Below are 5,620 nucleotides of genomic sequence, written 5' to 3'. Positions count from 1 at the left end.
AAGCGCTCTACCATTTGAGCTACAGCGCCACTTCCGGTTTTCTGGTGGTTTTATTGGAGATAGGAGTCTCACGGTCTCTCCTGCCCGGGTTGGCTTTGAACCGCGATCCTCAGATCTCAGCCTCCTGAGTAGCTAGGATTACAGGCGTGAGCCACCAGCGCCCAGCTGGTATCAGGAAGATTTTTGCCAATGATAGATTGTGTCTCTTCAATTGATTGTAATGTTCTGTATTTCTAGAATATTGTTCTTAAATATTATCTTAAATGCTTGCTTAAATATCTTTAAGAATCATGTGTCCTGTATTTATACTGAAGGCCACCAATCATGTATATACAGATTTTCCATTTCTGACCTTTCATAATTACTTTTTCCAGTTCTATTTTGTGTATGTATATGAATGTGTGTGCACACGTGCCAATACCAGGACTTGAACTCAGGGCCTTATGTTCTTGTTCTGCTTTTTCACTCACAGCTGGTACTCTACTACTTGAACCCTGTCTCCAACCCAGCATTTTGTTATTTAATTGAAGATAGATTCTTAGGTACTTTTCTACCCAGTTTAGCTTTGAAACATGACCTTCGGATCTCAGCCTCCTGAGTAGCTAGGATTAGAGGCCTGAGCCACCATCACCCAACCGTATATATATTTTCCTTTTTTTAAGTATATTTCACTGTGTTTTCAGCAATATGTATTTCCCTCTGTGCTACTTCCCACAACCCCTTCACATCTGCAGTATCAAGTTATCACTCCCCTCCCCACCTCCAGGACCTGATATGTCATGTTTCATCCACATGGGAAAAAAAAATCTACCTTGAAGCTGGAAGTATGGCTCAAGTGTTGGAATGTCTGCCTTGCAAGTCCAAGGCCCTGATTTCAAGAGAGGAGAGAAATGGGACTGGGAAGGTGGCTCAGTGGTAGAGCACTTGCCTTGCATGCTCGAGGCCCTGGGTTCGATTCCTCAGTACCACATAAGAAAAAAGCCGGAAGTGGTGCTGTGGCTCAAGTAGTAGAGTGCTAGCCTTGAGCTGAAGAGCTGAGGGACAGTGCCCAGGCCCTGAGTTCAGGCCCCACGACTGGACCCAAAAGAAAAAAAAAAAGAGAGGAGAGAGAGAAAAGGGTGGAGGCTGGCAATGTGGCTTAGTGGTAGAGTGCTTGCTTAGCATGCATGAAGCCCTGGGTTCAATTCCTCAGTACCACATCAACAGATAAAGCTGAAAGTGGTGTTGTGGCTCAAATTGTAGAGTGCTAGCCTTGAAAAAAGAAGCTCAGGGACAGTGCCCAGGCCCTTATTTCAAGCCTTAGAGCTAAGTGAGACAGAGAGGGAGCGGGAGAGGGAGAGGGAAAGGGAGAGGGGTAGAGGAGATAGAGAGAGAATCCATCTTCATGTTTTACTTTAAAAAACTGAAACAAGGTCTCATCATGTAGCCAGGCTAACCTCAGACTCAAAATTCTCCTGCTTCAGCCTTGAATACACTCAGTTTGTGTTTGTAATCTTTCCTGTACTCTTCTATTTCTGCTTTGGATTCTTGTTTTATAGAAAGGTTGAGTTTTATGGAGATCAATTTTAAAAGCTTTGTGCATTGGTAACATCATATTCAATGAAGTTTATCCAAGGTGCAATTACTGCTAATGACAAAATTAATTCATGATACTTTGTTTGGGTTCTATTTTTGTATGTGGCATAGTGACAATGCTTCATCTGACATTTGCTTTGAGGAATTTTGATCCTCCCTACTTCTCCCCACCAAGATACAGTTTCCTTTGTTTTATGTTTCCTAAGCTTTTTTTTTTTTTTTGGGTCCGGTTGTGGGGCCTGAACTCTGGGCCTGGGCGCTGTCCCTCAGCTCTTCAGCTCAAGGCTAGTGCTCTTGAGCCCCAGCGCCACTTCTGTTTTTTTTTTTTTTTCTTTTTTGCTTATGTGGTGCTGAGGAATCGAACCCAGGGCCTCATGCATGCAAGGCAAGTGCTCTACCACTGAGCCACCTTCCCAGCCCCTTCCTAAGCTTTTTTTTTTTTTTTTTTTTTTTTTTTTAAGGTTAACCTGAAATAAAGTGCATTCATATCTGGTTGCTGAGAGAATCCAGGCTGTACTCCCAGGCATCAGAGACCCTCCTCACAAAATAATGTGTTGTGTGTGCAATCATTTCCTTTAGATTTTGCATCTCTGCAAACTACTTGAGATCAGCACCAAAGGGATGTCACAACCCAGTCTTCCTCCTCTCTTTCCTCTACTGCAGACTACTTCCTGAAAAATATGATTAATCTGTGATATTTCTTGCTCAAATCTACTTTCTCAGCTTTTTGTCAGTACCAAATTATGGCCAGAAAGGTTTTTACTAATAGAACTTCATTCCGTTTTTACAAAAAAAAAAAAAAAAAAGAATTACTGGGTTTTCACCTTTAGCTCTGTGCTGTACTTTGCAGTCACTCAACTGGCTTTTGTGGGGAGAGGGGGTGGGAAGGGGGATGCATGTGTGTGCATGCGTGCCAGTCCTGAGGATTGAACTCAGAGCCTGGGTACTGTCCCTGAGATTTTTGCTCAAGGCTAGCACTCTTCCACTTGAGCCCAGCTCCATTTCTGGCTTTTTTCCCCCTGGTTAATTAGAGATAGGAGTCTCATGGATTTTCAAGCCTGGGCTGGCTTTCAACCATGATCTTTAGATCTCAGCCTCCTGAGCAGCTAGGATTACAGGTGTGATCTACTATGCACGGTTTCAGCTGTCTTTTAGCAGCCTATAGCCCTGGACTCTAAGCCTCCCTATTTGACCTTCACTCCCCTCACAGTCCTTCTTTCTATTCAGGTTCATCCAATACAGGCCTGCTATAACTGCTTCTTTCCCCTTTCTTTTAATCTCCCCCCTCTCTCTTTCTCTCTGCCCACATTAGGGGTTGAACTAACAGTTCATTTTTTTTTCTTTGTTTTTTGATGTGTGTGTGTGTGTGTGTGTGTTTGTGTGTATATATATATATATAATTTGCCAGTCCTGGGGCTTGAACTCAGAGCCTAGGCACTGTCCCTGAGTTTCTTTTACTCAAGGCTATCACTCTATCACTTGAGCTGCAGCACATTTGCGGCTTTTATCTGATTATGTGGTACTGAGGAATCAAACCCAGGGCTTTATGCATACTAGGCAAGCACTCTATTATTAAGCCACATTTCCAGCCCCAGTTCATTCTTAATTTTAGGTAGTTTCTAAAAGGAGAGACAAAACAAGACCTCTTATTTGGATGCTATATGTTTAGTCATGCAATACTGCATGAGTACCTTTTTAGAAGACAATTTAATTAAATTTTTGCCTGGCATTTTTTTTGTTTTTGTTTTTTGTTGGTCATGGGGCTTGAACTCTGGGCCTGGGTGCTGTCCCTCAGCTCTTCTGCTAGTGCTCTACCACTTAAGCCACAGTGGTTTTCTGGTAGATTGTTGGAGATAAGAGCCTCACCAACTTTCTTGCCCGGGCTGGCTTTGAACCACAGTCCTCAGATCTCAGCCTCCTGAGTAGCTAGGATTACAGGTGTGGGCCACTAGCACCCGGCCTTGCCTGGCATTTAATAGACTCTTTTCATCTAAGTCCCTCATTAGTTCTGGGAATTTTTGTTTCTTCAATAATTTCATCCTTTTCAAATTACTCCTCTCTCTCCCTCTTCCTCTCCCTACCCCCCGCCCCCCACACATACAGAGAAATGAATTCAGGACCTTGTGCATACCAGGCAAACAATTTACCATTGATCTATATCCTCAGCCTTTCTAACATTAGTTTTTCTTTTGTTTTCTTGTCTCCTCCCCTTCCCTGCCCTCCCCTCTATTTCTCCTCTTCCTTTTAATACCATTTTGGAAGAATGTATCACCTCAACTTCCCAATTCATTGCTTCATAGTTATCCCAGCAATTATATTTTGCAATTTCATGAAATCTGAAGATGTTTTACAGGATGGGGAGATATCATGCTAAAAGATTTCATCTGGCTGGGTGCTGGTGGCTCCCATCTGAAATCCTAGCTACTCAGGAGGCTGAGATCTGAGGATTGAGCTTCAAAGCCAGCCTGGGCAGGAAAGTCTATGAGACATCTCCAATAAACCACCAGAAAACAGGATGTGGCACTGTGGTGCAAGAGGTAGAACACTAGAAAAAAAACTCAGGGACAGCAGTTCAAGCCTCATGACTGACAGAAAAAAAAATTATCTGTACACTGACTTTTTGTAGAGTAGGCTGGGTATGTTCTTTGAATTTTTTTTTTGGGGGGTCCGGTTGTGGGGCCTGAACTCTGGGCCTGGGCGCTGTCCCTCAGCTCTTCAGCTCAAGGCTAGTGCTCTACCACTTGAGCCACAGCACTACTTCCGGCTTTTTTTTTTCTGCTTATGTGGTGCTAAGGAATCGAACCCAGGGCCTCAGGTATGCAAGGCAAAGACTTTACCAATGAGCCACCTTCCCAGCCTGTTCTTTGAATTCTTCAAACTCTATTACCCCAAAATGTTGCCATGGATTTCTGTCCCTATTTGTAGGTATATTCCTTTTCTCGCTCCAGAAGAGAGCTGGATACCTGGCAGTGCAGGAGTTAGGACTCCGATTCCTGAGGTTTTCTCCTGTGCTTGGGTAGGAAGAGGACCCTTTGGATAACTTCTTTTGGTGGCACAGTTTTCTTTGTCTTCCAGGACATTCATCTTTTTTCTCTGACCTTAGCTTACTCAGGAGCTGTGATGCGCTGTTAAGTGTTTAACAACCAGTTTGAGTGGGGGGCGCTGGGGAGGCAGCAAGTCCTAATTTGTAGCATTTCCTAATTTCCATCCCATGTCAATTCTGCTCTGGCCACTGTCAAGCTGGCAAAGTGACAGAACTGAGTGGGATGTGATGGGAAGAGAGGGGCTCAGTAGGCTCCCAGGAGCCTGGCTTCCTTCCTCTGGCGCGGTGGTGTTGAGCACTTTGGCAATCTCTCCTTGACCTTCATCTTCAGCTATATATATAATGCAGTGAGTTTTTCCAGAAGCAACTCTAAGAGCTATAGGTTCTCAAGTGGGTAGCTCCGTTATTTGCTTTAGTTAGCTGAGTGATCAATACCCATAATGGTTTGTTTCTTTTGTTCTGCTAAATTTTTCTGTCAAGTGATTCTCCTGTTTTGAATCCACTTTTTACTCTTTGTGATTTCCGTGGAATTTGGAGAAAGGCAGGGAAAGAGGAAGTCCTATTTCATGCCTTAACTTGTTTTCATCAGATGTTACTTCCTCTTAGGTTTCAACTTCCCTCCCATGACCAGTGGTTTTCCTGTGACCTTTTTATTTTATTTTTTGCTTGTTTGTGTGGGTGTTGGGGTTTGAACTCAGGGCCGGGGCATTGTCTTTGAGCTTTTTTGCTCAAGACTGGTGCTCTACCACTTGAGCCACAGCTCCACTTCCAGCTTCTTGCTGGTTAATTGGAGTCCCATGGACTTTCCTGCCCTGGCTGGCTTCAAACCTGAATTCTCAGATGTCAGTCTCCTGAGTAGCTAGGATTACATGTGTGTTACCTGTGCCTGGCTTCATTTTTTTTTTTTTTTTTTTTGGGTCCGGTCGTGGGGCCTGAACTCTGGGCCACTTCCAGCTTTTTTCTTTTTGCTTATGTGGTGCTGAGGAATTGAACCCAGGGCCT

The 5,620-nt window shown here is 43.8% G+C and overlaps 1 pseudogene; it reads right to left on the bottom strand.

Annotated features, from left to right (window-relative positions):
* The window catches only part of LOC105992373, a 7,629-nt pseudogene extending 2,970 nt beyond the window's left edge, over nt 1-4,659 (bottom strand).
* Between the last annotated feature and the right edge of the window lie 961 nt (nt 4,660-5,620).

This window comes from Dipodomys ordii, unplaced genomic scaffold (genome assembly GCF_000151885.1).
Source record: "Dipodomys ordii isolate 6190 unplaced genomic scaffold, Dord_2.0 Scaffold83, whole genome shotgun sequence".
Taxonomy (NCBI): Eukaryota; Metazoa; Chordata; class Mammalia; order Rodentia; family Heteromyidae; genus Dipodomys; species Dipodomys ordii.
This window is presented reverse-complemented; position numbering and strand designations above follow the sequence as displayed.